The sequence below is a fragment of the Microtus oregoni genome, unplaced genomic scaffold (genome assembly GCF_018167655.1).
Source record: "Microtus oregoni isolate MIOR12 unplaced genomic scaffold, Mior012 000069F_ref0000032, whole genome shotgun sequence".
NCBI classification, from domain to species: domain Eukaryota; kingdom Metazoa; phylum Chordata; class Mammalia; order Rodentia; family Cricetidae; genus Microtus; species Microtus oregoni.
This window is the reverse complement of record NW_024543976.1, coordinates 2,566,510-2,575,000: the sequence shown is the minus strand read 5'-3', so window position 1 is coordinate 2,575,000 and position 8,491 is coordinate 2,566,510. Positions and strand designations below refer to the sequence as shown.

Sequence of the window (8,491 nt, the reverse complement as noted above, 5' to 3'; positions counted from 1 at the left end):
GATGGGGTGAGAGATGGAACTGGGAGGAGTAGAGGGAGGATAAACTGTAATCAGGGTATATTATGTGAGAAAAAAATCTATTTTCAATAAGAGGGGGAAAAAGGGAAAAAAAACTTTTTTACTTTCTAATAAACTTTGACCTTTTCTTCTACCAGGGATCCTAAACTTAAAAACACAAAAGTGAAGTTTCAAAATTACATTTATGCAGAAAATATAATAGTATAATAGAAAAATAAATAGTCATTAAAATATCAAATCAGAGGGTGAAGGGGAGCCCTAATCCCATAAGATGGAGGCATGAAAAGTTATCTGGAAGTCTACTATCTACAGTCCAACTTTATAATGAAAGCTATCTACAGTCCAACTTTAAAACATGAAGGGATAGTAGAGAGCTTAGAAAGAGAGAACAGAACACTGAGGGTTAAGGGGTTGAGCAGGGATGGGGGAAGGGAGCACGAGTGTAGTGGGTGAGTGAGCCAATACTAACGACGCATGAAAGTCTTACAAAGCCCACTAATTAGTAAGCTCATTTCAAAATATAACTTTTAGGGGAACCTTTTAAATGGAATTACTCTACATGGGTGGACAATGTGTCTCCCAGAGACACGAGTCATTAATGAAAATCGCTAGTTGTTATTGGTCCCAGAGGTCTACAAAATGCAAGCTATTACCATTGTCTTTGGCTGTCTAAAAATAACTAAATATAAGACTCTCTTGCTAAAGACACCAACACTTTATAAAACCAGAGGGAAATCAGTCCCAAATGAACAGGAAACTTGCTCCCAGATGGCTAGTTTTCATAGCACCGAAGGTGTTGTGAGCGCTGAAGGGGGAGAAGAGAGATCCGTGTTCTAACTCTGCCCTGTACCCTGATTATTTCAATGCTGACCTGCCAGGCATGATGTGTCTTGGGGTAAAATAGTGGCATGGCTCCTACGGAGTTACTAACTACTTTTTGATAGGATTTGAAGCCTGCTCCACAGGAAGGAATTTCATGCTTGATACTCTAATCCTGGTCAAAAGCCCACAGCTGTGGAGCTCATAGGCTCGAGCATAGAACAGGCTTATTGCTATTTTGCTGCATGACTAAGATGTCTAATTGCCTTATAAATATTTGTGCTTATACATATACACTTGGACTTAACTTTGTTCGGAAGGGTTTCTCTTTGCAGTGGTCAACGGTCAATGGAAACATGAATAACTGATGAGTGCTAAGATTAAGAGACTGAGTGCTGCGCCCTAAAGGATATGGCTACATTTACCTCACAGCCACTAAGACTTGGAGAACATTGTAGAAAAAGAGGTGGAAAGGCAATGTAAGAGCTGGGAGATACAGAGGCACACTGTGAGTGCTGTCTTCTGAACATAACACAACTACTGCCATCATGATCGTGTAGCAGCTCTGGTTGCCTGAATAAGAACCACATAGGCAATCCAAAATTCTAGCATGGAAGCATTGATAGCCTCCTGGCCCTGCTGCGTACTGAGGATGTATTGGCAGTAGACAGTTGCTGGAGGAGGAAGCATTGTTCTTTTCAGAGGATGTGGCTACTGATAAGCTTCTCATGCTCCAAATAATGGCCCTGCCCTGATGGACCCAAGGTCATCTCTAACTGGACTTCGTTGGTTATTTTAAAAAGCAAAAAAGAAGAGGAAAAACCAAACAAGACATGAAATTGTGTGGGAGGATCTTGAGAGGTACAATTCAGGAATCAGAAGGGAGGAGATAGATACAATCATATTTTGTTGTATACATGTATGAAACTCTCAAATGTAAACATTTTCATTTAAAAACCAGATCAAATTGTGGAAATTCTGTATATTATTTGGATATGGAATGAACTTGTAGAACTCAGTTACTTGATATGTACTAGAAATGGCCAAAGGGAAGACATAATTAAAAAGTAGAGAAAACCTTTTAACAATGACAATAAGGATGACAGAAGGAATTGCTTAAGAGGTATTATATACATCTTATTTGAAGAATAAAAAAGCAGTTCTGGAAAACATCAAAGTATTCTTCAGCAATTGGGAAAATACTCCATGCCCTTGCTTATGGTGATGGAACATCTTTAAAAGATCAACTCATCCTGTGACAATCTGTAAGTGTTTTCTTTAAAGTCAATGAAATATAATAGGCTCTTTTCCCTGAGCTTAGCCAATTAATATCAAAGTCTGTAGGAGAAAATCTGACATTTTTTTAAAGCACTAAAAACAAAATAGTAGATTGGGAAGATGAAGCAATGACATCATCCTGAACTCTTAAATAAAATGGACATTAAAAAAAGTCAAATGTCCAAGAGATGTGCATAAATGTATGATCAAAACCTTACCCATACTGCACTGCATCCAACTTTTCCAGCCAGCGAGACTTCCCACCTCCTTCTTCAGTGTCTATCCCTATGAGTCTCCTGCCCTCTCCATCAGTGGTGTAGAGTCTACACCTTCTCCCCAGCCTAGAAGATCTAGCACGGGTCCCACAACCAAAGCCTAGTACCATAGCCCAGTAATCCCTGTATACACCACAATTGATCCCTAAGCTTATACTATGACCCTTCTAGCTGTTCCCCAACCCACAGAGTTTCCTCATGCTGCATCCAATCCTCCCACCCCATCAGATCTCCCCCTATGCTCGAGTCTTGTACCAGGAAGCACATCCTACAGACTAGCTTAGTTTCCTCTGTTTATCTGACTTCATTCCACCCAAGCCTTTGCCAAACACTAGGCACCACTCACTTGCATATCCTCTCTGCATGCCCAAGCTGTTCTGTCCAAATCAGAGTTAGGACTAAGAAAAAAAAAGTTTACGTACCCATATCTCATTGGAAAATACAAACAATACAAAAAATCAAGACATTATCTCTAAAACCTCTTTTTTCTAGTTACGTTTTCTATTGATTTAGTGGTTGCACATGAATCTACTCATATTTTAATTATCCCTGTGGCCAGACAGTCAGTGCCCCATAGGCCACTCAGGCCCTGACCTGGCAGGGCTTCTGGTCCTGTGGTCCCTGCTCTGATGTGACCATGATATGTAGGTTTAAATTAAGTCTCTATTGTTCTATTTGTCAATAAGACTCAGAAATGGAAGGCTAGGGTAAAAACCTGGTAGCTCAGAGAGGTTGAGTAGAGACTAGCTAACCTTGCTTTTTTTGCCTGGAGACATCACAAGAGACATATCTCTTCCCTTGACCTAGAACCAAAAGGAAACTCAAACTCAAGCCCCTGCCCTTTTCTTCCTGTGTAACTTCTCTATCCAAATTGCTGGTTTATCTCCAGCTAATTCTAGTCAACTAGTTGCTGGCTCTACCCCTTGATTTAAGGTAAACTCCATTGACAGTCTGAAGTGTCACAGAGCAATCAAACTATCCCACAACATTTCAGTATGCATTTCTGACTTCTATACCAAAAATTAAGTGTGGATTTATGTCTGAGTCTTCAGTTTGATTCCATTGATCATCATATCTGTTTTTATGTCAATACCATGCTGTTTGTATTAAGATAGCTCTGTAGTACAACTTGAAACCAGGGATGGTGAGACCTCCTATAGTTCTTTTATTGTTCAGGGTTGTTGGCAGCTATCCTGAATTGTTAGTTTTTCATTATGAAGCTGAAAATTGTCCTTCCAGGAGATGTAGAATTGTATTGGAATTTGTATTTGGATAATATTGAATCTGTAGATTGCTTTTGGTAAGATGGCCATTTTTACTATGTTAATTCTCCTGATCCATGAGCATGGGAGAGCTTTCCATCTTCAGATATCTTCTTCAATTTCTTTCTTCAAAGACTTGATATTTTAAAATTTTTCACCATCTTGATTAGAGTTTCCTGAACATAATTTATATTATTTGAAGCTCTGGTGAAAGGTGTTGTTTCCCTGATGTCTTTCTCAGGCCATTTGTCATTTGCACATAAGAGGGCTACTGATTTTTGTAAGTTAATTTTGTATTTAACTATTTTGCTGAAGTATTTACAGATCTAGCATTCCCTGGTGGAATCTTTTGGGGTCACTTATGTATAGCATCTTACTATCTGGAAATAACTATACTTTAACTTCTTCCTTTCCAATTTGTATCCCTTGATTTCCTTCAGCTGTTTTATTGCTCTAGCTAGAACTTCAAATACTATTGGGAGAGGCTATTCATTCATTCTGGCTGCCCAGAAACAAAATAATCACACAGAAGAAACTATATTGTTTGCAATACTATTTGGCCAATAGCTTAAGCATATTTCTAGCTAGCTCTTATATCCTAAACTAACTCATTTCCATTAATTTGTGTATTGCCACATGGCTTTGGCTTACTGGCTAGGTTCATGGGAGAGGAGGTCCCTGGGGAGGTGTCTGCTTCCTGCAGGCGGCAACATAGCTTCTTCCTGACTCTGCCTACACTCTCTCTCTATCTCTTTCAGCCTGGCTTTACTCTGTTAAGCCACTGGCAGGAAGCAGCTTTTTTATTAACCAATGGCAATAAAACATATTCACAGCATACTGTGGAATTCACATCCCACAGAGTACTATATTGAATAGGTATGGAGAGAGTGAACAACTTTGTCTTGTTTCTGATTTTAGTGGAATTCCTTCACGTTTCTCTCCATTTAAATTGAAGTTGACTATGGCTTTGCTGTAAACTGCCTTGATATTTAGGAATATAAATTTATGTGCATTTAACAACTAATGAAAAAGGCCATGATTTTGAACAAGAGCAAAAGAGGTATATGGGAGGGTTTGGGGGAAAATAGGGAAGGGAGTAATTATGTAATTATATTATAATTCTCAAAACTAAAGTTAAAAAACTTTTCCACATAATATTGAAAATAGCTCTGAGGGCTGGAGAGATGGCTCAGTGGTTAAGAGCATTGCCTGCTCTTCCAAAGGTCCTGAGTTCAATTCCTGGCAACCACATGGTGGCTCACAACTATCTGTAAAGAGGTCTGGTGCCCTCTTCTGGCCTGTAGACATGCACACAGACAGAATATTGTATACATAATAAATAAATAAATAAATAAATATTTTTTAAAAGAAAATAGCTCTGAAATACATAAAAAGATGCTAACTTCATTTATAATTAGAAAAATACAAATAAAGTCTTTTCCCTCCCCGCAGGTGTGTGACAATGGTCTTGCACCCTGTAAAGCTTTGTTACTTGTATTGGTTTAATAAAATGCTGATTGGCCAGTAGCCAGGCAACCAGAACAGGAGAATTCTGGGAAGATGAAAGGCTCAGTTTGCAGTTGTCACCCAGATGCAGAGGAAGTAAGATGAGAATGCCTCATTGATAAAAGGCACCAAATCACATGGCTAACACAGACAAGAATTATGGGTTAATATAAGATGTAAGAGTTAATAGAAAAGCCCAAGCTACTAGACCAACCAGTTTATAATAAATGTAGGTCTCTGTGTGTTTCTTTGGGACTGAACAGCTGCGGGACCAGGTGGGACAGAAACTGCTGTCAACACAGAAGCTACAGAAATTAAAATATCTCCATAGTATGCTTTTTGATAAGATTTTTGGTGAAGTTTGGGAGGTTTAGGAGTTGCATGCAGCCATGCTTTAGTGTTTATTGTGGATGGGCTTCAAAGCTAGATCCTATTACCATTTCCAGTTCACTCTCTCCGCTTCACACTTGCATTTGAAGATGTGAGTTCTCAGCTTCTGTTTCTGCAGTCATGCCTGCATCTTGCTTCTGTGATGAACTCTTGTCCCCTCTGTAAACATATACCCAAATAAGATGCTTTAGCCATGATGTTTTATTCTAACAACAGAAAATATCAAATATAGCTGCCTATCTGTGTGTCTCTTCAAAACTCCCTCATGGCATTATGCCTACAAACTCTAAAACAGATAACTTTTATAGGATGCACAGTCCAGTGTTTCAATTTTCCAGCTTGTCACCAATAAGGCTCCTTCTTCCCTTTCACACTCTCTCCAGCCAGAAGATCCAGGCTTTTCACAGGTAAGATTTTGATGAGACATCAGGTGTCCATCCTCGTGGGTCCTTGTGACCCAATGGCCTGAATTTGAGGAATATCCAGTTGAGTCCTTTGTGGCCTCCAGAGCCATCTTCCCTAGCAATGGCCTGCCTGCATTTTTTCCAACCCAATACACGTGACCTTGTTCATTCTACCTGATGTTGTTAAAGATTAGCTTCTGGGCAAGTCGCTCCATTACCTTACAAGCAAGTAGATGGCCTTGAGACATATGCTGAGGAGCATCCTCTGTTTCTGGGCTCTCCTTTGTCATCTCGGAAGAAAAAGGTAAGGGCAATGAAATGGGTGTTTACTTGCAATTAGAATAATTGTAGGACCTCCACCTAGAATCTATCTGTAATCTAGATTTCTATCTCCATTTTCTACTTTGGATTTAACCACCCTGCGGTTGCTTTCATGGTGTTTCTCTTCATCAGATATGGCAGAGAACACAATTCAGACATGGTGCCAACCCAAGTAGGGAATTTTTATTATGCCCTAATTCCATAGGGGCAATCGCTTAGAAGCAACTAGCTGTCTCTATCAGAGTGCAGTCAGGAGAATAATCCCCCATGAAAAGAACCCCACACATGAACAGGTTGTTCTAATCTGTTTTCACTATCCATCATGTGTTCTGTACTGACATTTATATATTATTGCTTGCTCATGGGAAGCAAAGAAAAGAATCATTAACAAAGCAAGGGAAGAATTGTTCAGACTTTGTTTAGCAAATCCTGCTAACACCCTATGAATATTAGTGAGGCAATGATTCCTGTAATTTAAAACACTATTACAGAAGTCTTATTTAACAAAATTTAAGATGAGAAACCTTTAATGAGAATCTTTATAAGGTACAGGAAATACAGCAAATGCCTACTAAGGATTCTTCTTAGCTATTGGAAATAATGTGTCAGACCTCTCTGAGAGAAACAGACTCGGACCACAGAGACCCAGGAAACCTTCATGTGGTTAACTTGACCTTTATAAGACCCAGTGCTTCAGACATGTGAAAATACTTACAAAAAGCTAGAATAGGCCTTTGGTGTGAACCTTTTCAATTCTTGAAAATTGATTGTTTTCAAGACTTTTAACAGCAGGAAACACAGAAGATGTGGATCGAAGCTCGGCTTTTTGGTTGTGGTGCTGAAGGTTAAACAGGTCCCTGGGAAGAAAAGATTACCCAGAAGTCAGTGCTCACAGAAGAAAAAAAAACAGCATGTCTCCTCTGTAAGAAGGAAAGCCACTGGGAAAACAACTTCCCTGCAAAGTTAAAAAGACACCAGGAATCTATAAAAACAGAGAGAATAACTCACACATATTAAACAGAATTACTCATGGTTGAACATAGTATGTGTGTAATCATAGAATTTAAATTTTATTGTGTTTAGTCTTTGTTTTTGTTAGCTGTTCCCATTTGGAGAGGGAGACTAAGGAGGTGGAACTTTCCTTTGTTTGGTTAGGTCTTTCATTTCAACTAAAACATCTGCTCCTAGAATTTTGAAATTTATATTGTTAAAATTCTTTTGGAACATTGGAACTCTTTTCTTCCTGTTGGAAGACTGTCCAACTTTGATAAAATGGTTTTTGCTTTATCTTATTGTATTTTATTTTGTCGTGATTGGTCGTTATCTCACAAATGTGTAGAATTTATGTTCTATTATAGGTTATTGATTTTTGTGCTATTCAGATCATTCTCAAATGATATAAGTAAACTGAGGGGCATAGGATACAAATTACAAGCTGCTGATTGCTTGCAAACACACACACATGCATGCACACACACACATGCACGCACGTACTCACAGATGCACACACACACAAACACGCACATCTTTCTTGAATTGAAGGGTACGTTGGATCAGGAGAGGGGAGGAGACATCAAATAGCAAGGATTTGTATTATCCATAACTTTGTATAAAACTCTATACAGTTCCTCAAGCCCCTCAGGAGGGGCAGCACTGTGATTCCCAGGACAAAAGGAGAAATAGCAAATGAAGAAATGATAAAGTTACTAGGTTCTCTTCAATTCTTTTGTTTCCCATTTCTTCACTTTAGACATATTTCTCTGTGCTTGTAACAGATTTCAGAAGTGCCAGCCTGTGATGTCTGTCCCAGCAATTCTGATGAGGTCCTGATTACATAAACCCCTTACTGCATATCCTTCCCACCAGATTTGACACACACGTGACCATCTTTGTAGTAGGACTTTAGGGTACAGTGAACCTAGAAGTAAAAGAAAAATTATTTATCTGTCATTATGTTTCTCAAAACACTTTCATGAGTTCTTTATTCTACCGCATTGATTCCAACTGCGCTCCTAATAGATTCCTTTGAAATTCTTTACTGTGTCTGCCGTGTTTTCTTAGGCAATAGAGAACAAGTTTTGGGTGCAAGTGTATTACTATCTTAAAGTTCGAGGAGAGGCTATTCTAGACACTATACATTGTCACAGGGAAGGATCAACTAAAACTCAGATAAACTAGCTTAGTCCTTATGAAGAATGACTTTAAAACATGCTAATAG

General features: G+C 38.8%; 1 protein-coding gene across 1 annotated transcript in view; it reads right to left on the bottom strand.

Annotated features, from left to right (window-relative positions):
* Positions 1–6,234, bottom strand: part of LOC121440585 (serine protease inhibitor Kazal-type 13-like) — a 20,400-nt gene extending 14,166 nt beyond the window's left edge. Inside the window, exons 1-2 of the mRNA XM_041641344.1 lie at positions 6,171–6,234; positions 5,596–5,707 (exon numbers count right to left, since the gene is read on the bottom strand). The gene's annotated coding sequence lies outside the window, so the exon portion shown is untranslated. The remainder of the gene's footprint in view (positions 1–5,595; positions 5,708–6,170) is intronic.
* Between the last annotated feature and the right edge of the window lie 2,257 nt (positions 6,235–8,491).